The sequence below is a fragment of the Eublepharis macularius genome, chromosome 4 (assembly GCF_028583425.1).
Source record: "Eublepharis macularius isolate TG4126 chromosome 4, MPM_Emac_v1.0, whole genome shotgun sequence".
Taxonomy (NCBI): Eukaryota; Metazoa; Chordata; class Lepidosauria; order Squamata; family Eublepharidae; genus Eublepharis; species Eublepharis macularius.
The window spans coordinates 82142496-82168516 of record NC_072793.1 but is presented as its reverse complement, the minus strand read 5'-3'; the positions used below and the strand labels follow the sequence as shown (position 1 = coordinate 82168516).

At 41.7% G+C, this 26021-nt stretch overlaps 1 long non-coding RNA gene across 2 annotated transcripts in view; it reads right to left on the bottom strand.

Moving 5' to 3' along the window:
- Window positions 1-16588, bottom strand: part of LOC129327309 (uncharacterized) — a 46021-nt gene extending 29433 nt beyond the window's left edge. The window contains exons 1-2 of one of the 2 annotated variants that reach the window (XR_008596804.1): window positions 16531-16588; window positions 16263-16420 (exon numbers count right to left, since the gene is read on the bottom strand). This is a non-coding gene — a long non-coding RNA (uncharacterized LOC129327309). The remainder of the gene's footprint in view (window positions 1-16262; window positions 16421-16530) is intronic. The other variant, XR_008596805.1, reaches the window with a different exon arrangement.
- Window positions 16589-26021: the final 9433 nt, after the last annotated feature.

The following is a 26021-nucleotide window of genomic DNA, read 5'->3' as shown; positions in this document are numbered from 1 at the left end:
ATCAAGTGATCTTCATTGCAATGTGCTAATTAGAACCTGGGGTTACAATCCTAAGAACGCTTTCCTTAGAGTAAGCCCCACTGAATAAAATGAGACTTATTTCTGAGTAAACTTATTTAGGACTACTCCCTCAGACTGGAAAATAATGTGACACTCTAACCGAGACACAAAATTTGCTCTCTACCTAAAGTATTGCCCCAGTTCTTTGAAGTTAATCGTGGGGGTCGGTCCGCCTTTACTTCCAACTGCAGCCATGAGCAGATCTTGTCCCGTCTCCTGGTGCTCCAACTTCTAGCAACCACTCAGACTAGAGCCGAGGCAGTAAAACTTTCAGTCGAACTGCCAATTAGAGCACAAATGGTAAAATTCATGTTCCTCCTTTATCCGGAGAGATTTATCAACTGGAATTGGATCTCCAGTCATTATTCAAAGCTGGGTTGTCTCTTTCATTCTCAGGAGGCATCAGATGGCCATGCCCTCCAGTCACCGCCAGGGAGAAGAGCAGTGGGGAGATTTTCTCTCTTTTGCAAAAAGCCGCCCTGGATTTCCTCCTTCCTGTTACCTGCCCGCCTCCAACCTCCTTGAGGAAAACTTAAGCCAAGGCTTTTAGCAAGAGAGAGAGAGAGAGAAAGAATCCCTCTCATCATTCTTCCCCCTGGCAGAGAATCACATCAAGTGGCTGTTCTTTGTAAGACTACACTACCCAGAGAACCTTGTGGGACCCAACACGTGAAGAACACATGTCTGGCCTCTCGTGTAGTTAGACTCTGTAGAGACAAGAGTCTCTCTACACAAGACATCTCACACATGAGTAAGATCAAGTGAAAGATCTTACACGTGTGCTCCCATTGTGGATTCACATACATTGATAGGGAGACAGAGTACACTTGAATATAAGATACTTAAGCCACTTAAGCATCCCCGTGTAAGATGTCTTGTGTAGGCACATTGGCTCTGTAGAGACGTATATGTTGTAGTTCTTTAGACAAGACTCTGTAGTTTGTGCTTTTCTTCCTTTTCTTTTATGTAACAATCTGTCAGGTTTTTTAAAATCCACAAATAGTTTGCTTTTAGCAAAACCTCTAACTTTCTCACATTCATTCCCACTCAAGGCTGAACATCCTCTGAAGTGTGGAGGTCAGCCAGCTCTGAGGTACAGTGTTGGTGGGTGTAGCTGTTGTTTTTGGTCTGAGTCATCATTTGTCATGAACTGAGGCAATATCTAAGTGAGGGGGAAATGCTGGAAACCACCTTAATTTTCTTAGAAGAAAGAAAGGGGGGTGGGATGGGTAGGAGTAATCTGTTTGCATTTGCTCATTAAGGTTTCAACTGCCAAGAGTTTTATTTGCCAGAATGAGGCACCAAGTAGCAGACACCTTTTCTTCCTTAGTCCCTTCCTCTACACTGGATTGTACCAAAATGCCACACTCAAGCTAAATAAAGGCTCTGCTACAGGACATGCATGTCCGGGCTGCCTCTCACTGTTAAATATTAATCAGTATTATTCGTTCACTGATAGCTACATTCACATCAGTGGATCTAAAGCAGTCACAGTAAAAGTAACCTCATGGGATTAAGTCAGTAATGTAAGCAGATAAGAAAAGAAAGTTTCCCATTTTCCCACCTTGCTAGTCTTGAGTTATGGACTTCATTTAAGTAGGTACTCCACATTTTCATTTTAACTCTTCACAGTGCAGTTCAGGACTAAGAACACTGGATTTTATTTTATTCTATTTATTTATTTGCTGTATTTCTAGCCCACCTTTCTCTCCAATGGAGACTCAAGATGGCTTACATAATTCTCCTTTCCTCTCTTTTATTCTCACAACCATCCTGTGAGGTAGGTTAGACAGAGTATGAGCCAAAACACACGAGAAGAAATACCTAGATTCAGCACGTGTTCTCTTACCTCAAGGTTTGCCAGGATCTGTAGGCGTCCTGGAAGCTTAAAGTTTAGCATTTACAGAGCAGCAGGAAGGGAAATACAGGCGCCTGTATTTCCCGTCCCCTTCCTGCTGCTCTGTAAATGCTAAACTTGTTCTCTTACCTCAAGGTTTGTTGGGAAGTGTAGGTGTCTTGGCAGCTTAAAGTTTAGCATTTACAGAGCAGCAGGAAGGGGAAGGGAAATACAGGCGCCTGTATTTCCCTTCCTGCTGCTCTGTAAATGCTAAACTTTAAGCTTCCAGGACGCCTACAGATCCCGGCAAACCTTGAGGTAAGAGAACACGTGCTGAACCTAGGTATTTCTTCTCGTGTGTTTTGGCTCTATGTGACTGGCCCAAGGTCACCCAGCAAGCTTTATGGCAGACTGGGGATTCGAACTTGGTTCTCCCAGAACCATGCTGGCTCAAATTATACATACGCATATGTCATATTCAAGCACTGGGTCCATGCATGGATATCCAGAGTGCTGGATGTGGGACAGGCATGCCTAGTGATGTCAGAAAGGAGCTCCACTATGCAAAGGGACAAGATTGGGGAGAAAAGCAGCTCTGGAAGGGAGAGTTTGGAACAGTGAAGCAACTGGCAGAAGCACACCCAAGTCTCTGAGCGCTCTCCAAATAGTCCTTGTATAACAAGAATTGTTCGTAGCATAGGGACACAGTGCTCACAGCAGAGCACCACAGAGACAGACTGGCCAATTTGGATGTTGTAGGGGACAATCGTGCATGTGTTCACCAGCTGCTTGGAAAATTTTCCAAGGCTTCGGGTCATAAGTGCACATTTTTATAATTGTTAAGGCTGGTAATTTAGCCTGCAATATTTATTCTGGCTTGCCTTGAGATATTCAGTTCCTGTTAGTCTCCCTGCATGGCAATGGGGGAAGGAGAGTGACAGAGACCTTGCATACCTAAGAGTAGAAGGGGCACGTGGGCACCTTCAAGGGCTTATATGCCAGAGAGCTGATCTGAACATGTAGATGGGAATTTATTCCAGCATCCAATTATCTGGACGAAGGCCCTACGCTTCTCTTTTTTCTTTCCCCGGCTTGAAAATGCTTTCTTTGGAAGATCCAAACTGTGGAATGAAAGTAATGGACATACTTGAAAATTCACTTTTGGAAATAAGGAGCTAGCAGTAAAAAAGGTTCTGACCTAAAACAAGCTGAGGGGCATGTATTTTGCCACAGTGTGGAGAGGGGACTACGTAGTTCGGGGATTTAATGGGCCAAGAATAGTTCAGTTAGTAAAAGCAATAACCCTTGGTGATGGTACATCCCAGGCAAACTATTTTTATTTATTTATTTTCGATTTTTATTCCGCCCTCCCCACATTTCCAGCAGGCTCAGGGCGGATTACAAGATACATAAAGGTTATGCCATCGATTCTATCAGTTGTGTCATATCATCCTGTTCTCTGTTGGATGACCACAACAATAGGGGTTATTCCCCTTTCCAGGTTCAGTCTCTCAGAACCACAGTGAAAACAAAGGAGAAGAATGAGAATGGGGGGTTGCATTAAGGGTCCCTATCCCACACCCCGCCCTGATCATTCAAGTTCAACTCTGTATCTCGCAGTTACTCTAAACTACACACAAGAGAAGGAAGCACTGTTTGCTCTGGGTTCATGGTGCAGAGATAGAAGGAGAGGGACTAATGAAACACTCAGGGTGATCAAAAGAAGTCTGCAGAACTGCTCCAGTTCTATACTAATTGGTGTTGCAGTCAAACGTTTGGCTGGACTGTTACTAGTCATCATGATCCCAATCATAGGCTGCCAGCGCAGGCTGCTTCTTAATTACTACAGAATTACATTATCCAAAATGGTAAGACTCAGTGCAAAAATAGGTTGTTTTTTTGCTACAAGATACAGCTGCTCCTTCATCCTTCCATTTGCAATGTCTTCCTGAAAACCTAAACAGCTGCAAACAGGATGGCCTAGCTAACTGTTCTCTCCCAACCCTTTGTGAAACTGAACATCTGGATACTGGAACTTTTCCAGACCTCACTGTTATGGCTAGCAGCAAATCCTTCAGCCCTCTGCAGCAGCAGCAGCAACACCATCAATCACTGCTATAAGCCCTGCTAGAGCAAGCAGGCATGTTGTGTGGACAACCTTAGACATTCCATGGCACTAGAGCATCTTTCCTTTCTCATGTATTGTCATGATTTTGCTGCTCTAAGGAGTAAGATGAGTGGGGGACTTCAAACAAGACACCTGTCCAAACTTCCTGTCTCAGTAAGGGGTCAGGCTGCACACTGAAATGAGATTTTACTTTTCACTTGAAATGAATTCTCATCCCATTCCCATCTCCTGCTCCAGAGGTTGCATGCTTGTCTTGGAAGAGTTCTAAATTAAACTATCCATCTTCCTTCGACCATCTCCAGATCCCACATTATTGTTCCTTGCCCTTTCCTTCTAGTAAAATACTAGGATTACACCAGCCAGTAAATTTTGGCAGCACCATTGACCCTATAGAGGCCCTCTCATAAGATTCCAAGCATCTGAGTGCGGGGGAGCTCAATTATTTGAAACCTCCTAGCCAAGACTGTCCTCTCTCCATCATCACCATATTGAATTACAGTGTCCTTGTGTGAGGTCTGCAAGTGAGACAGTATTCACAATATGCAATGACTGCATGACACATAGGCTACATGCCTGGATCCCTGTGGTATCAAGCATTCATTGTTTTCATTAGGAAAAGCGATTTCCTATGAATTCAACTTTAAAATGCGCCAGTCCCCACCACTCTTTTTTACTATCAGACCCTCATCTATAATATGGATGTCTGGGGGTATTGTTTATCATTAAATGGTTATTATGAGAAATAGTGAGGTAATGTGTATGAAGCACTTCAAGTGCTTTGAACTTCTGAATGTGCTGCCTAAATATGAAGCATGTTGCTGATGTTACCTCACTGATTAGCCTTCCAAGTTGTTGGGGGTTTCCTACCTGAGGGTTCTATCTCATTAAAATGGTATAAACATTTCCATGATGAATTTGGAGCTTGGACAAAAGCCTCCTCATGGCCCCAGCCATTGTCCTGCCTCTCCTTCTACAGTACAAGGACTAGTTTCCTTTTTTAGAAGTTGCTTTTGTTCAAAGATGTTCATTTATTAATGTATTAATTTACTGGAGGGGAAGTTACTTTTTCTGATGTTACACAATCTGGATCCTTCATAATCCCATTTTATGGTTCTTCTGTAACCTTTGCAGTACATATCACGTAAGTATATGGATAAAAATCCAGCATTTTTTAGTTTGGTCGCTCTGTGTCTGGGCGTCCAAGGATGGAAATCAGATGGTTGGGGAGGGGAGGAAGGAGAATACTTGCTATAAAATAGCAGGAGGTCACAATTTCCCTTCAAGCCAGTCACTTGAACATGACCTGTTAGCCTTGGTTTCTGAAGCAACTTGAGGAGTAAATTTGAGTCTCAAGATGTATCGCATGGGAGCCTTTTTGTAACTCCACTCCCACCAATATCAATGTGTGAGTGTGGGGGGGGGGGGGGCGCCGGAAATACCACAGATTTTGAAATACAATCTGCCCGTCTATATTTATTTATTTAGAAAATGTTTATGCTGCCTCTCCAGGACCTGCCTGGGGTGGCTAACAAAATAAAAATAATAAAAACAGAACATTAAAAGTTATTAATTAAAATCCAGCATTAAAAACCCAGCCCTGCATAAAACAAAAAGCATCCACAAAAACTCTATGGTTAAACCACAGACCCTTTTTGCTGGCTGATATTAACCCTGCAGTTATATGATCTATAGTATCTTTGAGACATTCCTTTGTTATGTATTAATGGGATAATTATGTATTGCTGGTATAATTTTCATGATTTGTTATTCTCTGCTTGTATTGATATATGATCTGTGATTTTATAAATATTGTACTGTTTTGTTTAAGATCTCAGGTCGAAGGAACTTATTGTTAATAAGGAAAGAAAGTGGTTAAACCAGGGATGAAAATGGGACTGCCCACCCCCTCAGTTTCATGGGAGTTAACCTTCTTGAGTTATATCTATTTTATAAGCTGCATGTCTTATTATTTATAAGGTTGCCAACTGGCAGGTGGGGCCTAGAGATCTCCCAAAATTACAACTGATCTACAGACTACAGACATTAGTTTCACTGAAGAAAAAGGCTGCTTGGAAGAGTGGCCTTATAGGTTGCTGAGGCCCCTCTCCTACCCAAACCCCAAGCTCCCCAGGCTCTACACTAAATCTCCATACATTTCCCAGGAGTTGGCAACCCTACTTACGCTTATTCTATATCACCAGTTCAAAAAGCAACACCAGAGCTGACCAGTGTAACTGTGGCAGCTTTTCTTCAGAACTGCAGAACGGACCCTTTACAACATTTTGTAATTCCACACCTCTGGAAAATATTCTTTCAGGAGCAGGGTGTGTTGAACTTTTGTTTTAATAGACATATTTTGGTGCAGAAACACTTTTCCAGAACTTTTGGTCAGATTGTTATGCCAGCTCATCCCACATCAGCACACGCAGGATTATGGTAACTAGCTTCAGCACAAAATTTGAATCTCTAAATAATACCCCAGGATAGCTTGGAACAAAAAAGGGCGTCCTCTCATATTTCCCTTAGTTCCTCTGTAGCAGGAGTCATGTTATCATTTTAAGGAGGAAGAAAGGAGGATGGAGGGACAATTTATGGGACTGAAACCTACATTGCTATGTAATGTGCCATAAAATATGATGTTCCAAAAAGCATAGAAGCTTGCTGAAAAATACTACTTTATTGTCACTATAGCTCTGGAGATCCACTGTAGAAAACATCAGTAATCCAATATTATCGTCAGTAATTTGATCATTCCTTTAACATGATGGCAGAATGGGTGTGCTTTCCTCCCTTTACCTATATATAAAAATAGTGTGTGAGATGGGCATTTGTGCAAAAGGTGGGTGGGTGCCATTCATTCATAGGGTCACCATAAGTTGGAAGTCACTTGATGACTCATCTTAACACATACACACTTGCCTAATTTCCCTCTCATAAAGGAGGTGGTAGTGGTGGAAAGTTAATATAAATAGAAACTATGCATAGAAGGGATTCCCTGAGAAATGCTTATCTCACGTATTTTGGGCATAGGATAGGGGAGAAGGACTTGCCCGCTGCTCCATCACTTAAACAGATTAACTGGCCTAATGCATACAAATTGGGTCATATAGTCTTGCTGCAGTAGCAACTCCTGGAGCATCCAGTTAGGTGGTTCCTTTGTGACTGAAGTTACACTGATGGACATTTCAATAGTTTTGGAATGGGTAATCCATTCACTTAGTTCATGTTAAAACATTTTATTGCAGTTGAGATGGAAAGTTAAATGTGGCCCACAGTCCCCATGTCATTCTATAAATGTTTGTGGCAGTAATATTTTCAGGGTGTTTCTAGTTGGTGACTTTTTCAAGTATGAGCAGTGTATTCTGAATGTGACCAACACCCACCAACTGCACACGGTATTAGAAATAGTTGTTTCATTTGGCCTATCAGGCTTCAGCAGGCATGTCTGAGCTACATAGCTGCACCAGTAGGCTGACTTAGATGTTTTCACACATGTAGCTTGTTTTTGAACCTCCATGGTGCTATTTATGCAAATGTGTGATTGTTGTTAATGAGGAACAGAAAATGTAGGAAAATCATTTGTGATTTCAATAAGCATTCTGATCCAATGTAGTCACTGGAATATCACTCCTAGTTCCTGAAATGGGGAAGTTGGGATGTGGCTCAATCTGCAGAGCATCTGCTTTACATGCATAATTTGCCGGGTTCGATCCCTGGCATCTCCATCTAAAAGGAATCAAGCAGTAGCTGACGTGAACAACCTCAGTCCAAGACCTTGGAGAGCCACTGTCAGTCAGACTAGACATTAGTGACTTAATAGATCTGTAGTTTTAATCAGTATAAGTCAGCTTCATGGGTTTAAATATGCATTGGCATTAAAGTGCCACAAGACCATTCTAAAATCTTTGCCTGCACCAAGCTGACCATGTTGATTTGAGACCCTCTATAAAAAAATGTGTAGTTGACACTGACTTTGGCCTCTTGCTAGCTAGCCTCTTTGGAGCCAGCTGTAGGATCATATTCACCTGCTGAGCTAGCTTTGGGTGTCAGTTTTAATTACTCGCTTTCAGCTGCACACTGCAGCCTGGTTTTTAGCATCAGATGTTTCATAATACTAACATCCACACAGGTTACCGGAGCCAAATATATAAAGCTGAGATTCAAGAGCAAATGATGCACTACAGGGTGGACTCACAGGGGCCCTAAATCTCTGCAAAGGCACTTTGCCAAGAGAAAAAAACCCTTAAGAAAATATAAGCAGCTAGTTCTATTCAGATTCTTTTGAACCAAAAGGCACTTTATTCCTCATGTATAATATACCTGCTACTGCAGCCCACCATATTAGTGCAGACTGTGTTTTCTTTCCAATTACAAGCAACAAGCATCCTTCATTCTCTTACAAGATTTTGCTTTAAGATTTCCAAGATGAAAGACTGTTGTAGATTCTCCTGTGCTCCACGGCAGTCCTGGAAGTATGGTGTAACTCTTGGAAACATTCTTGCAACTGTCATTCCTCTCTGCACTAGTTAATGTCCTTACCACAAATGGATGATATTTCTTTATTGTGAGGATCAGACACTTACTCAGCATTGTGTCTCAGCCTTCTGCATTGTCACTGGCCTGGCATTACTCTGCTTTATGCAACAGCATTGCATTTCATGACTTGGAGAGGATGTGACTACCCTATGGTAATTGTTATCAGGCTAGGTGGGAATGATGAAGCCTGCCTTGTCATGCAATATTTATGGAAAGAGCCCGCGGAATCCAGGGGAGAATGCAAAACATATGTTAACTTTTGTCTTCAGGCCAGATCAGCTTGCACTTGATGGAAATGCTGCAGCCTCTATGAGGGTATGATGGGTGGTCTCACCAAGGGGTTGCATGTCTCCCTTTTGCATCAATTCTGGATTGTGGAAGCAGTACAGAGGGGCTGCCACATCTTGAATCTACTTTGATGGTAGGTGAACAGAAACTTTGTGATAAATGCAAAGATAAATATCTTAGGTCACAATTTTAACCATGCTTAGAAAGAAAGAAAGAAAGAAAGAAAGAAAGAAAGAAAGAAAGAAAGAAAGAAAGAAAGAAAGAAAGAAAGAAAGAAAGAAAGAAAGAAAGAAAGAAAGAAAGGTCAACTACATTCAAATCAGTGAGGTTTATTTCTGAGTAAACAGGCTTAGGACTGACACGTTAGTAGGAATTGCGCTCTTGCCCTGAAGATCTGTCGGTTTCGTCAGTAGTGGTGGTGATGGGAAATCATGCTCTGTTCAAAACTGCATGCAGTATTAGGGCAAAATGGGACAAGGCTGTTTGGATACTCAAGTAGTTAGAAAATGCGCAAAAGGCCTAAGGGTCAATCCCAGGTATTTCCAGTTAAAGAAGCCTCTGCATCTTTTCCTGGGGTCTTTGAGAGCTGCAGTCAGTGCTCAACTAAATGGACAAAGGTCTGACTCAGTCTAAGTCAGCATCATATTCCTAAAGACTTGAACGGGGCACCAAATCCCTGCAGAGAAAGATTTTTTGGAAGTTTTTTATGGAAATGGTTTTGAAGTTGTGTGGGAGGCAAAGATTTGTTCATAAAAAGCACTTCTCCCCAAGAGATACATGTGTAAGGAAAGAAAAATATTGAAGGAATGGCAGAATGTTCTGTTAGGAAATCATCCAAAGCTCACCGAAATCAAAGGGATAAATTAAATAGTTGTTGGAGCATTGCCCTCGTGGTGTTGTTTTTAAATGTGCAAACAGATTTTCATGCCTGTGGCTTGCACTAAGAAAGCGGATGGCTCAGCTCCCTAAACTTGATTACGCCTTGTGCATTTAATGTTTTCGTTTGGCTAGAAGTGATGGGAATGAAACAATTGAGAAATTTTGCTGCTATTATTAGACATTTTCCCTTTGCATAGCATCTTACTGTTTGGGTTTCCTAACTGCACTCACAATACAATTAGTAAATGACATTATTATAGCTATTTCTTTCTCACTTATTGATAAAAAATTTCCAGGAGATGTCTAGCTTATACAAGCAGAAGTACTGTGCTGCTGCCAAAAGGCTCCTATAAAACAAACAGGAAATATAACATTGTTCCATACCATTAGTGCTATAAATCCTGTTCTTCACACTGTTGTTATTGCTTGTTTCTATGTGTACATAGTTGACTGGTGACATCTGAGATGGGAGTGGGGGGCGGAACCTTTCCTTCTCCAGATATTACAATCTGGTAGATCAGTAAATTCACATCTGTTTTCATAATAAATAGCTAACTCACATAATCATTCAATATGTCAATGATATGGACTGAATGAGTGTATCTGGGATAACATGTATTTATTGTGAATTGGTCCTGTGATAACAATAACAACTTGGCATGGTAGGTTAGACCGAGAGAGAGTGACAGGCCTAAGCTCACCCAATGAGCTTCCATAACAGAGTGGGGATTTGAACTTGGATCTGCCAGATCCTATTCTAACCACTACACACTACACTAGCTTACACCTACTGAGATCCTATGTATGCTATTCCATATATTAACTTTGCATTTTTGTTTTGACTGTTTAGCCATATTGCTATTATAAACATACTGGAAGAGAAAATATTGGTTCCACATCTTTTTCATTTTGCTTTTAGGTCAGGCGTTTGTGGTAGATCTTTCATGAGAAACATTAATCTGTGCCCTCTTCAGTGTCACATTGCTGAATACCCACTGTGGTGTTCAGTTGGAAACAGTAATTAAAATACCTTTGATTGGTTCAAAATTACCCAAATTGTGGTGTCACTTTCTATATAAAAAAAAATTTTTTTTTCCTATAAAAGGGTTGCGGCTTTTCTGAGAAACCTGCTTGACAGATGTAGTAAAGCAAGAAATGTAGCCCATCTAAGCAGAACAAAGCAGATCTACAAATTGATTAGTAGCTTTTGAATTGCTCCTGCAAATTCTAGAGATTTTAGCATGTTTTTATAGAATTTCCCAACTGAGGATAAAACGGCACTCCTGGTGCGCGCACAGAGCGTTCACCTGGGTGCCGCCATTTGCCCTCCTGCACGGAGGGAGAGAAGGCTAGCTTTCCCGGGCGTCCAGGTGTTTCTGTGGGGGCATGGCCTGGCCTTTATAGGCCAGCCTCGCCCTCACCCTCCATGCAGTCACCTTTGCAAGCTCGACCCACCCTCCGCGCCCTATTTTTAGGCAGTACAGGAATAGCCGGTCACTGGTTTACAGGGACAGGTAGGAGTTTTTTCGCCCCTCGCCTGATTGGCTGTTGGTGGAGGATGTTTTTTGCCTACCTTGTACTGCAGGTTAGGGAGTTATTTTGTCATGGTTGTGCAAGTTCATGGCAGGTTAGTTTGGGTAGGTAGAGCGAGCCAGTGAGCACCCGGTGTCACCTCCCCATTGGTGGAAAAGGGGGTCTGTCTCGGATTGGCTGGCAAGCTTTACGGCTGTCAGCTGAGATAGCAGACTGCCCTTGGGACCCCCTGGGCAAGGCCTTCCCTCGGGCTTTACGGCTGGGGTGTATGGCACTTTAAGGGGGGAACCATTCGCCTGGCCAGCCGGGTTACAACAATGCACTGGATGGCTCGCGCCTGGGGCAGGGGGTGCTCGCTCAAGCAGGTCAAGGAGTAGGTCCAGTTGACCCCTTGTCTCGCTAGTTACACCCTTGCCATTATTAAGTTCTTAGTTAAGTTTCAGTTATTGTTGGTCAATAAATGGCCCTGTTTTCACCCAAGCCTTGTGTACGTCTCTTCATTCCGAATAGGGGGGCAAATGAATTTTAGCTAAATCAACATGCTATGTTCCTTTATACTTATCTGGTCTATGCTATATTTTGTTTTCTTTGAATAACACTTTCTTTCATCTATGATTATCAAATTGACTGTTTTATTTTAAAAATTCATACTAATTTGTGAGCCATTATACCACCTCACTTTATTTCTAAGAAGGATAAACAAGAAGACTGGAAAGCCTGCTGTACTAAGCAAAAGTTATGGAGACTTTATATGTCTCAGCCCCTCACCGGCTTGTTGTGGGCACCTTCCTTGACAGCCCCATGGATGGCCCCACCCCCATCAGGTGGCACAACACACTGTCTGGATACAATCAACTTCTGTTGTACTCTTGTGAAAATTCCCCCTTCCAATACAATTAGAGCCAGGAAATCTACAGAGGGCACATCCTTAAAGGGATGGCACTGCAGGAAACTACCGTTCCAGAAAAGGTGCCCCCCAAAAGAAAGCCAAACTGTCTGCAACTGTTTTGAAAACATAGGCGTTGTAAGCAGTTGGCCTGGCCTCCGCTATGTTTAACAGCTATTTAATATCTACCTGTGATATAAAAATCACAAGGCCCCTGGATTAAATGCAGTTTGGTTTGCAAACAGAGGAGTTCCAGCTAGCAGTTGCTGAGTCCTGCCCGGGAGATCCAGGCATGAATGGAATGCCGAATATAAATGCAGAGTAACCAGAGGTGATTAGTTTACTTTCCTCTCAGCTCCAGGTGAAGCTGTTACCGGAATTGGTCTCCTTGAGAGTAAGAGAATTTGTGAGGGGAATCAGCAAGCAAGGAAGACAGCTATACAACAGGCCGGTAACTACAGGGATTTATCACCAATTTCTACAGGGTCCCTTCCTTTAGAACAAACGAGGCTGGTGCTTAACATCAAACAACAACTTTTATTAAAGAACAAAACTGCATGCACATACACTCAGAATTACAGCGGTAAAATAATTGCACACACACACACACACACACACAGAGCCCTAGGAAGCTTAGCCAGAAGTTGGGAATAGCAAGAGGGAGCAAATATATCTACTTATCCGATGAGCAGGGAAATCTGCGGAGGAAGAGCTTCAAACATCCAGTGTTCTCGGCCAAGGGAGCAAGAGGCTTAGGGTAAACCTCAAGGGAACAGCGCTTTGGATCCGGTAAGCGTGCACGATTTGAATGAGGCCAGGGTTCTACTTTTATAGGTGAAATGTGCCCTGAGGCGGGAGAGCAAAGGCTCCAATGGTTAGTTCCTGGATTTGACAAAAGGTTTGATTACCTTTATCAGTAGCTGCTGGGGTGTGTGAAAGCAAATGCAAAACATGTTCTAGCGCTGCACAAAAGGGATAGTTTGTTAGTGAATTCCACCGGAGCCAAGTTGATGGATTTAGGTGGGGACTGTACTTTCCCAGGAACAACTGTATATACTTATGAATGTCATTTGATTAGCTCCTCAATCATGGACAGGAGACCTCATCACAGAAGAAGGGAAAGGAATGTGTTCAGTGGGATGACACTGCAAGACCTTCGTTGCTCTGGATTCCTTTGGGGCTGGAGGGATTGCAAATCCAATCACCTCTTAATCACTCCGCATTCCTGTGCAGCATTCCATTTATGCCGCGTTCTCCCAGCTGTTAGAGGCTCTCTAGTGGCAATACAGTGGCCATTTTAAATCCAGAGGTCTGGTTACTTTTAATATCACAAGCAGCCATGTTAAAATGGCTATTAAAATGGTGGAGGCCGGGCTGACCGCTTACAGAGCCAAAGCAAGAAAGGTCTCTCAGTGTCATCCCACTTAGCATATTCCTTTCCCCTCTTTCCGTGATGAGATCCCCAATCCATGATTGAGGAGAAATCAATTAGCACTCATAAGTTTTTATAATTAATTCCTGGGAAAGGTACATTCCCCAACTAAATTACTCCACTCCACTCCAGGGACATCAATTTGCAAACGTTTCTTTATGATTCAACAGGAGAGCAAAACCTTAATCTTTTGTCCCACCCCAGCAGCAAGCAATCAAGGTAACCAAACATTTGTTGCTGCCAGGAACTTACCATTGGAATCTTTGTTCTGACAGTTGGGAGGGCTCTCCCACCTTAAGGCAAACTTTGCCCTGTAAGAATAGGGACCCTTGCCTCATTCAAACTGAGTAAGATCCGAACTTATTGGATCTGAAGTGTTGTTCCCTTAAGGTTACCCTAAGATTCTCACTCTCTTAGCCAAGGACGCTGGATGTTTGAAGCTACTCTCTTCCTCCATGGACTGGACTACTCTCCAGGATAGATATATTTCCCCTCCCTTATTCTATCCCAACTTCTGGCTAGCTTCCTAGGACTCTGTGTGTGTGCAACCATTTTATTATTTACTCTTGTGTGTGGGTGTGCTTTTCCTCTTTTAATAGAAGATTGCTCTTTAAACTAAAGCACCAGCCTCATCTGCTATCTTAGGGAAGGGACTCCGTAAAAATTGGTGGAAAATCCCATCATTACCCCTCTCGCATAGCCATCTTCCTTGCCGCTAATTCCTCCCCTCAATTCTCTTATTTGCAAGGAGACCAATTCAGGTAACAATGTCTGGAATGAAGTGGAAAATCTGCCTGCATTCAGTGAGTGAGCTGTCCCCTTAAGGGCATGCAGAAACAGCCAGGCTTATCTTGGACTCACTCCAAATCCTGTATTTTATAGTCATTTATTTGATATTCCTTTGTGCTGGCTCCTGTGTCAGTGCTCTGCCAGCCAAAGTCTGATAGTAGTCTTACTCCCTCCACTTGCTCAGTGGCTGCTAACTCCACCTTTCTTTCTTTCTCTCTGGAAATTCTGGACAGTTCCTTGCCACAAAGGAATGTACTTCCACTGCTTTACATTTTATTATTTTATCAGGACTTTGGGAAGCTCTACCTAACTCCCTTACTATTCTACCATTCACTGCCACTCCACTGCCCTATGGATCTCTGGTTCGTTGCCCTTCAGTTAAAAGGAATCCATACTCTACCCAGCTCAGCATTTCACTGTTCTTACACCTAAGTGCCTTTCAATTCCTGTACCCCTATATCTTCCTAAATAAAATCTAAACCTACTTTTGATTGTTTCATGGTTATTGATAATCTAACAGAGGCACTTTGAGCTTGCTGCCCACTATCACAACTCTGAGACTATAATGTAATGAAGATAGCCTGGTTTGGAAACCAGACAAAACTGCATGATTTTGCTTTGGCAATGCCTCAGTAGAATACAGTTTAGAGAAGTCTGGCTCTTCGTGTTACAGAGTCAGGCAAAAATCAGAAGCTGCTTTGCATATCCAAACCACAGCGTTTTGGATTCTGTCTTGGAAAACCATCTGTGGTCTGGGACCACGTTATTGGTTTCTGTACCAATGAAGATATTCTTTGTGTTGTGGGTGATAAGGCTTTGGATAAACATCTCTATGTTTGGCCAAGTCCTCATTTCTCACAGAATGCTTGGATATGATATGCATATTATGAAATAACCTAGAATCCACCCATTCCTGTTGCACTAAGGAACAAATTATGCAAATTTCAAAATGTGTCTTCATAACTTAAATCAATCAAATTAGACAAATGCTATACAGTTCAGGTTAAGGGATAATAGCTTGTTTGAGACAGCACCACCCATGTTCTTCAAAGGAAGGAAGCATGGAATTCATGGGATATTAGTAAGTAATACATGAAATAAGGAACATCTGAAATTGCTGGTAGGAAGCCTGGAAATGCCGCCTATATTTTAATTTCTAGCACTCCCTACCTTCAACTTTGAAATCTTATCTGTGCAGCCATCATGTCATGCCTGAAAGCTGAAATGTCAGCAGAATAAATGATAAGAAAATTGTATATTATAATATTGAAGGCTTTTTCATGGAAATAGATATATATTTTATTTCATATTTGAAGACATCTTGGACAATGTGGATATTCCTATATGGTGCCCATGTTTAACCCTTCTCATTTTCTCCCAGAGGATGTAGATGATGTTATTTCAGTGGTTTTGAAAAGGAATCCATATAGGAACATTAAAATAAATTTTAGACAAGTAAATCATTCTGACAAATAGTTCTTGGTAAGAAAAGATGTTAAAAGTACATAAAAATAACTTCCTATATTAACACAGTAGATTTTAATACATAGATTGATGACCTCAATATAATTAGATCCAGAGGAGTTAGCCATGTTAGTCTGTAGTAGCAAAATAATAAAGAGTCCAGTAGCACCTTTAAGGCTAACCAACTTTACTGTAGCATAAGCTTTCAAGAACCGCAGTTCTTTTCCAACGAAAAGAACTGTGGACTCTTTACTATTTTGCTCAATATAATTGTGTTTTATGAAATATTTATCAGACACAGACTTGTGTTTTGCAAAAGAAGAATAGATGCAAGAGAGGAGGAGAATCAAATCCACTAGTTGCTTTTGCAATAGTCTTCTTTTCAGAAGCATGCCCAGAGCAACTTAATGGTTTAGAAGTTCAGACATACCTTATAATAAAATAATCAGAGCTGAACCAAGAATACCTTGCCAAGATGAAGCTTCAGCTTAATCACTCTCTTTTAGCCCATTTCTGATTCCAGGTACTGGTTTAACGAATCAGCTGCTCCTGACAGAAGTTAAAATGAGTGGTCTAGCCAGATACCATCTGAACGTTTAAAAAAAATACAGGAAACAATAAGGAATCTTGAGGAACCAGACTGGCCAAAATCCATGGAGAAGAACAGCAGTCTCCTAGCAATAGCTTCTGGATCTTACTTTTTAGAAGGACTGAAACTTTTGCAGCATGGTATCTTCAAATCCAACTGAAGGCACTGAGAAGTCAAAGGAGAACTGAATACAGATTATCAGCTAAGGTGACTACTTATTAACCAGTGATATACACCCTCCAAAGCATTTACCGTTTGTCTCATGGTGTTTCTGAGCAGTATGTTAGGTTCCATACAAACTGTAAAGAACCTCCTTCTCTGCTTAGGTATATTGCAATTCTCTAACCAGATCTTCTTTTTCCTTTGTTAATATTATATTTGAAAACTGGTAGTATATTATACGCTATCTGTTTTTTCTTGTATTATAGTTGACTTTAACATTGTGTAATTTGTTTTCTTGTTTATGCATTGTATGTTGTTTTTAAAGTTAATAAAAAGGTTTTTTTTAAAAAGGTGACTATTTCAGTACCCAACCCAGGCAGGAAATTAGACAAAAAGGGATCCAGAAAGAAAGTCAGTTCCACTAAAGATAACCTGGAGATGAGAAACTACCACATGCTCAATCACCTTTTCCAAGAACAGAATATTGGAGACTGGCCTACAGTTATTGGGAAAGGCAGACAGGGTAAAAGTAAGTAAGTAAGGAGTACTGGTGAGAAAGTGGCCAAAGAATTTAATTCTGGAGATGAGATTCATGGCATAAACACCATGGATTCATTTTGCTCCAACCTACAACAATGCAAATAGGGCGAGAGGCATTACTGTGATGGGGGCAGGGGGTGAGAATTAAAGAGTCTCTGCCAATCAGGAGATGGCATCACAAAGCTATTTGCTTCCCTATGTCCTCTTCCCAGCAGGCATTCAGATGGAGAGAAGGGCAAAAGTCAGCACTGGAGGGGATCATATGGGCCTTTCCCCACTTGCAAGCATCTGGGAGTGTGGCGGATGTGGGATGTTGCGGACACAGCTCCTGCCATCTTTCCACCAGGTCTTGAGAGAGTGATGATGTGATGGTGATGTGGCACAGAACAGAGGCATTGCACTTGTAACTAGAGTTTAGGGAATATAACAAAGACTAGGAAATGTGTCCACAGACATATTGGTAGTAGGGATTGAATTCCTTCAAAAGGGAAGTCTGGAAGGGGCGTTTAAACCTTCAGAATTGAGATGGCAAGGCAGAAGGCCAATATGGCAATCTGGAAGGAGGTTTAAAGGGGTGGCTTATGTCCCTCATCCCTTGATTCAACACAATATGTCACACCTGAACAGTAGCGATAGGGTCCACCATTCAGAGGAGGGGTGTAATGTTTGCCTGACTGATCTTTGTCATCACTTGTAGGTAGGGGAAGAGGTGTCAAGCTAGGCTAACCCCCTTGTGTGACAGGAATAAATAAAATTAGCGGAACCCATGGAACTGTTGTCTTGTACCTTTATCATCTCATGTTATGTTTGGGAAGTACTGGGGCAAGAGAATATTGGAGACTGATCTACAGTTATTGTTAAAGGCAGACAGAGGCAAAAGTGTTTATGGAGAACCAGTCAGGAAGTGGCCGAAGTTGTCTCTCTCATCTGCTGCTCTGAGACACCCAAAACAGAGAGTACCAATAAGAAAGTTAAGATACTTTCATCTTCAGCAGCAGAGTGTGAAGGGGAGGATCTTGGCGGGTAAACAGTTTCCATCTTCTGTCTTGCCTAAGCCACATTGTCAAGGTCACTTGTGGAAGCAAACAAATTTTTCCATGAGAAACTGCTTAAGAATATATTATTGCAAACTGAATTGGGGGGGGGGGCTAAACATAATACAAATGCTAATTTATTTCCATCCATATTTGTTTTGCTTTTCCAATGAAATCAATTTCTGGCCTAAGACAACTGTATACTCTTTATGGGACAAATATAATGGTATCCACTTTAAGTACTGCAATTTTCAAAAAACATTTCTACCATGAATCTGAAATGAAGAATTTTGCCATTTGCACAAGTCAAACCATTCAGAACTGTATACATTATTGTGACCTTGGACGCAATTGTCTGCCATCATTACCATCACAACACGTATCAATTCTTTGGACTAACTCCATTTTGAAGTATCAGACCTCTGGATCCAGAACTTCTTTACTCCCTTAATATTGTAGGTGATATATCAGTCCCAGAGTCAGTTTGCCGAGACATTTCTATTTTGTTTCTGCAGTGTGAGATAGGAAATACCATTGATGTGTATACTCTCAAAACATTAGCAAGAAAAAGGATTGGGTTGTGAGGGGGCATTTCGAGCTGTTGTAGGGATGGTAATGAGAAAGATGCATCCTTCAAGTGGAATTACTTCCACCTGTGGAAAAACTCATTGGGATTTAAGCTTTTGTGTTCAACAGCCATGAGCTGAGCCTTGCTGCCATCTGAGACAAACAGCTACTGAACAGTTTTGCAGCTGCACAGTAGCTGTGGGGGCTGAGTTTCATTTCCTTGTCTCCTGGGCACTTTTGCAGCCGCAGAGCAGGTAAAATGTACTCTTCCCCCAGGTAATAGATGGTTGGATCAGGTAATTAAATGATGTGGGGGGGGGGAACTGCACTTTCTACAAGGCTGTGCAAAAATTTGCATGTGCAAAATAATATCAGTAACAACACCAACATCAAACTGTAAGATGTTTAAAAAAACCATTATTTATTTAAGTGATTGGTTTGCTCACTATTTATACAGTTGGGCATGCAGTGATAACAGATCTGTGGGAGGGGGCAACTAGAGCTCTCACTACACTGTACAAGATGACATATGTGTGAAACATTGCCAATAGCACTGTGCTGTACTGACTGGATACAAAGTAATACAATAAACAGACTTGAACTGTTTGTGAAGATCAACGAAAAATGTCTCCCTGCTTGTGATCAATAAATTAATGCAAGCCAAACCAGCGGATGTTTTAGTATTCTCTACTAGTTTTCTTTTTCTTGCTCTTTCTAGTTATGGTTGTACTGCAATACATATTTTGAGCCACTTGGCTTGTCTTTTGTTTGTTTTACTTTGTTGTTGTTGTTGTTGTTGTTGCTTTAAAATAAAAAAATCTGCATATTAATGTTTGGTGATAAACTATTGATATTTTAAAATTGTGAAATGGTTGACCAAATATAATTTGGATTACCTGGTAACGTAAATCATCATTGTTTGAAATTTGACATGCACATTGACCAATCTATAGGACCAGGTTTTTCTCATTGTCACACCCTCAGAGTAGATCTACTGAACAAATTAAAAATATTTGGTGCCTTTGGCATTATTTCCTTTTATTTTGGAGACTTATGACATTAAATAACACATTTGAAATGAAAACATGAAAGTTAGATACCTACTAATGAAAGATGTCCTTTCAATAACCTATGAAGTGGCGGTGACAGCAGCAAGTAAATGTTATTTCTCTGCAACCATTGCATCAATTCATTCACAGCCATCCTAATTGTTTAAGGTATCTCATCTGCTGACTGCTAAATGTGAGCTATCATTTATGTTATCCTGGCTATGAAGTAAGCTTAAGTCCCTGTCTATGGTGAGACAGTTTGGTGTAGTGGTTAAGGACTCTAATTTGGAGAACCAGGTTTGATTATCCACTACTCCCCTTGAAGCCAGCTGGGTGACCTTGGGTCACTCACAGCTCTCCCAGAGCTCTCTCAGCCCCACCCACCTCACAAGGGGATTGTCATGAGGACAATGACACACTTTGTAAACCGCTCTGAGTGGGTGTTAAGTTGTCCTGAAGGGTGGTATATAAATAGAATGTTGTTGTTGTTGTGAGCTCTTGGGTAACACTTGTTGAATCCAGAGATACATACTTACTCTCTCCTGAGTGCCTACTTTTTCAGACTTTCTACAAATAATATTCATTTGTTTGTTATAAACTACTTTTTAAAGAGATTAGAACTGTAGTAGAATGGGATAGTTCAGGAGGTCATGTTCATAATGGAATAGGATTGAAGCCTACTGCAATTATTTTCGAAGATATTATCTTGTTTTTACCGCACCATCTTTTGTCCTTTCGATTTCACTTTCTGCATTGTTTGCGGTATACTTTGCCTTAGACAGTTTGTTGTTCCCATTGTTTTTAACTCTTGTAATCCTAGTCCTATTGCATTTTTCATTTATTGTTTTATGGCATTTGACTGCATTGTTTTATGTTCTGCAATCCACTATGAGACTCAGAGAAAAAGGCAGACTATAAATAATGTAAATAAAATAAACTTATTTGAATGCTGCGTTTTGGTCCTGTCCATGTTTCTCAGTGTGGCTCACAACAATCCAAAATGTTTAAACAATATAAAGACAATAAAAAACCCACAGTAAAAGAAGTGTTGCTAACTTGGGACTGGCAACTGAATAACAACTGAAAAGCCCCTTCTCATGACTCACCACCAATCTTACCTTACACAAGCAAGGGACTTCAGGAGATCCCCAGTCCTTGATCTCAGGGCTTGGCCTGGTTGATATCGAAAGAAATGGTCATTTAAGTACTGTGGGTCTAGATTTGTTTAGGGCTTCAAAGGTCAAAGCCAGCACCTTGAATTTGGCCTGGAAGCAAATTGGCAGCCAGTATGACTGTAACAGAACAGGTGTTTGTATGTTCATTATGAGCCGAACCACACGATATGAATTACACGAGACCGAGCGAGTGTCAGGAGTCCTGTCTTACACCAAATGCCCGTGTCCAGCATTCTCTCGATGAGCACATGTCCTGGTCCAGGATTCTTAATGTTATGCTCCAGTGTGGTCACGACGGTACATGTTCACGGTCGCAACCAGTAAGTCGACAATGCAGAGTGTCCTTTTTTCCTGGATCTTCCGCTTCCTATCTGCAGCTCACTCCACCGTGCTCTCAGAACTGCGGGTAGATGGCGCCCATGTCTATGCGCAGAGTGCAGATGCATGATGGGATATCCTTCTGCGTCTTGGAGGAACGCAGAGAAAACCCGTGCCACTGCGAACACGGGTTCGATGGAGGTCCTGCATTCCTGGCACGTGTAGTTGAAAAGAACGTTGGAACATGTGTAAGTGCATTTTCATGTCATTCATGTGTAATTCGTATTGTGTGGTTCGGCTCTATGTCAGGGTCCACTAACAGTTCCAACTGTCTTTATTTTCAACAAACTGAAGCTTGCAAGCTGTGTTCAAGACCAGCTTTACACAGAGAATTTTACAACAGTCTAATCTAGATGTTAATAGGACATGAGTGACTGTGACCAGATGGGCTTTTTGCGGGAATGACCAAAAATGAGAATCCATCCAAACCTGGACTAAGATATCCCTGGAAACTTCTCTGATCTGTTTCTCCATGGGCAGCAAGACCCCAAACTATGTATCTGCTCCTTCTAGGGGAACATAGCCCTATTCAGAATCACTGGTGTATATTTATTACTACATTGTCTTTATTTCCGACCCACAGCACCTCTATATGATTTGGATTAATTTTCAACATATTTATTGTGCTTGAGACATTCTTCTCCCTCATGTTGTGTTGATCATTGGCTGTTTTCACATGTCCTTAAAGGGATGGCCCATTCGCCAAACATTGCTGGCTTTTCCCTTCACTCCAATTTAAAAACTGTTGCAGGCTGTTGGACTTCCGTTTTGTCGGCACCTTTTTGGAAGTGCATTCTTAGAAATGCAGGGAAGTTCATTCTTAGAAAAGGTGCTGACAAAATGGAAGCCAAACAGCCTGCTAGCATTTTGAAATAGGAGCTGTTTGGAGTGAAGGGGAAAAGCTGTCTGTGTTCTGTGATATTTAAGGATATTGTCCAGTTTACTTTTTAGAATGTAGGATTGCCAAGTTTCATGTATAAAGCAATGGAGTGAATCCTTCCTACTTGTCAACTACAAAGGACAGTGTTACACAATTACCAGCAACCTGGATTTGAGTAGATGCAAAAGCACTTGAATGAAACCTAGCAACATGAAGGCTTGATTACACAATCAGTTACTCCAGGCCACAAACCCCTTAATTCACTCCATGGCCTGATTTATTCATACTTTTGGAATTTCTTAGTTTGTTTGCCCTTCATTCTAGAATATCAACCAAGTAAACAATAGCAGGGTATGCATGAGTAGATGGAGTGCAAAGATCTCTACAAAATTACTGTGACCTGCAAATGACCTGAGATGCAGTTATTACTGAAACCTTGGATTTTTTTATATGTATTAACTGGACATGTGGGTTTGCAATACAAAAATACTGAAATGCTCTTGGATAACATTAATTGAGCAAATAAGGTGCACACACTTAAACAGCTTGCAGAACTTAGCACATTTCAAGAATGAACTAAAGAGAAACAATGGACGAATATACTCTCTTAATTACAGAGTTAATATAGATTGCTTGCTGCATTTATTTGTATTTTTGAGAGAAGAGTGGTTTCACCACTACCATTTCCTAGTACATCAGCCCAAGACATCTCTTGATATTTGGCGGCAGCCTGAGGGGAGGTCATTTCACAGCAGTAAACATCATCTTAGGTTTATGCAAATGTTTGATCACTGGAAAAAAGCCATACATGCCTTTAACTGTTTCAGGTAGGAAGCTGTGTGGGTCTACAGAAGAACAGCAGGGTTTAAGCCCAATAGCACCTTAGAGACCAACAAGATTTTCAGGGTATAAGCTTTCTAAGGTGCCACTGGATTCAAATCATGCCTTTACCTGTGTAATTACAGGCTCAAAGCAATGATTTATAGCAGATTTTGTACATTTAGTATACATTGAAGAAGTCAATGAACTTAACTAGCTATCTAGTACTGGTTCTTGTAACACTTCCTTGTCCCTCACTTTAAAGAATGCTGCTTCCCAAAATATATTGCTACACTGTCATTCCTGTCTGAAACCCCTTCCGCACAGGCCAGTTTTGCCAGTTCAGTTCTCATATTGCACCAGACCATCTACACCCAATTTGCTGCCATTAGTTGCCCCAGCTACTATGTGACTTTACTGCAGCTTTCCTGGGAGCGCTTTTACCCTGACTTTTTTAAAAAAAATCTGTTTTCCACTCTGGTGTTTCCCCATACATACTCTTTATCCCATCTTTTCCACCCTCTTCTGCCATCCTCTGCCAGCCCACTTCATTGTGATTGGCCACAGTTGTCTATCCAGCCATTCCCTCCCCCTCCTTTCCATTCCTCCCCCCTCTCGTCTCCATTTTCCTTTCCATTTTTTTTAAAAAATCCAGTGCAGGATTGATACACCAATAAGCTGAGAGGAAGAAATCACAGAAATAGATTGATCCAGCATTCCAACAATGCATCAATTCATCATGTGTGCAAAAAAAACAAAAAAGGAAAAAGAAAAAAAAGGAAAAGGCTGGCCTGCGATGGCACTAGGGTTGCCATTCCCCCACCAGGGGTGAGGGATCCCCAGATCCCACCCTTTCTCCCCCTACGCCCACTTACATGGCTGGTGGGGTGTGTGCTCCCTGGGGAGCCTCATCCCTGGGTGGCCTGGGCAGGGGGCGCACTCCTGTGCCATGAGAGTGGGCGGTGACAGCAACAGCTCGTTCTCACTGCCACCCCTGCTGCCACTGCCACCACCCCTGCTGCCTCTCGCCGCCGTGGCCCCTGTGTGCCAAATGAGAGTAAGTGAGTGGGTGACTGGGTGGGCAAGTGGGTGAGCACGCTTGCAGCAAGAGCCAGCGTTGGTGGCAGCAAGGGCCCCCTTTGACCCTGCATGATCATGTCATTCGTGGAAGTGACATCATCACGTGAGCCAGGAGCACACACGCACATGGGGAAAGGAAAACAGGGTAAGTGCCGGCTCCCAATCCCCCGCTGGGAGACTACAGGGACCTGGGGATCCCCTGTTGAGGGACTCCAGGTCCCTGGCAACCCTAGATGGCACTGGTGGCAGCATTAGTGATGAAAGCACTGCACTCATCAATCCCAATGCATTTTGACATATTCCAGTCTGAAAAAATAGCAACTCACTAACCAAACATGTTTGTGTTATGTGCTGTCAAGTCGCCTCCAACCTATGGCGACCCTATGAATGAAAGACCTCCAAAATGGCCTATCATTAACAGACTTTCTCAGATTCTGAGGGGTACAAAAGGGCCCAGAAAAGCTGATTCCATACCTTTTGGCTTGACTTCTGGAACACTGAGGTGTTATGTACCCAGAGCAGAAGGGGCTTGAGACTCCAAGGTCAAGTGACCAATGAGAGTTGCTTCCAGCTCAACGGCTGAGATGTGTGGACTGAACAATGTCAAGCAGTGTTCTAGAAGAGTGTCTACACACTCTTAATGTCACTGCCATGGTAGGGACATGTTTTCTTGTCCCTTGCCTCTGTCAAGAAGCACTCTTGCTTCCATTTTTTGAATTGCCGTTTTCTATTTATTAGTCGGCCTTGGAGCAAAATCTGCATCAAGTAGACCTAGTTAGACTTCTTGGAGCATATTTATACCACAGATTTCTGGTTTAATAACCATTCCCATATAACAAAGGAATGGCAGATAGTTGACAAGCGCTAGTCTTGTCACACTAAATTTTAATTCTCAGGGGTCTTTGCAGGAATTCATAACAAATAAACTTGTATAAAACCACTAAAAATGTATAGGTCTAGTCTAGCACTGAGTATTGGTTAAAGTACTGAACTTTGACCAGGGATATCTGGGTTCAAATTCCTGCTTAGCCTCAATGTTGCCTGGGTGAGTTAGGGCCAGTCATCATCTTTCATCCTACATTCAGTGACTTTAGCGCTTTAGAGAAGGGCAAGATTTAAAAACTTAGTGAATATGGTTATACCCTTCAGGAACACCACACTCACACTAACCAATACAACAGATAAAGAGTTAGACCAAAGCCCCAGTACCAGGCGGAAACCTTCTTTTACCCCTCCTGGTCTAACATGTAAGAATCAAACTGTATCCTTGCTCCCTTCCAGTGTCACCAAGAATCTTCTCAAATAAGCACAAGGACAGACAGACAGACAAAAAGACAAAGTTCTGAAATCTTCTAAAGCCAACAATCTCTCCACTGCACCATATGCCTTTCTGTCACTGAATTATTTCCATATTTAGGGTGTTTCCCCCCTAGTTTTGCTGATCTAGCAACCAGCAACAAGAAGGGCAGAATAGTGAATCTATTTTTTCTTATTGTCTTCCTGTATTTCACCAGCTTCTTCTGCCTGAGCCTTTTTCTGGCAAAGGTGTTGGATACTGGGAAGACTGACACAAACTTGTTCTAGCATGAACATTGGGGCATGGTATTAAAATAACATAGTGCACAGGTCATTCTATTTCCCATTACAGATTCAGAAGACAGCTGCAAGCTTTGTTGACAGATCAGAGCTTCTCTAGTGTTCAGGGTATTTGGAGCCAGAGTTTCATTTCTTTTTCATATGAAAATTATGCACAGAGGTGAAGCAGAGAGAAAGAAAGGACAGTCTTTCTAGTCAGTTACCCATGAAACATCTTAACCCAACCAAATTTCTACCTGACTGCAATTATGTAAAAATAATTAGGGTTGTTATGAGATGAGGAATTTCTTTTTCCCAAATTTACTTTTTAGATATAGTCA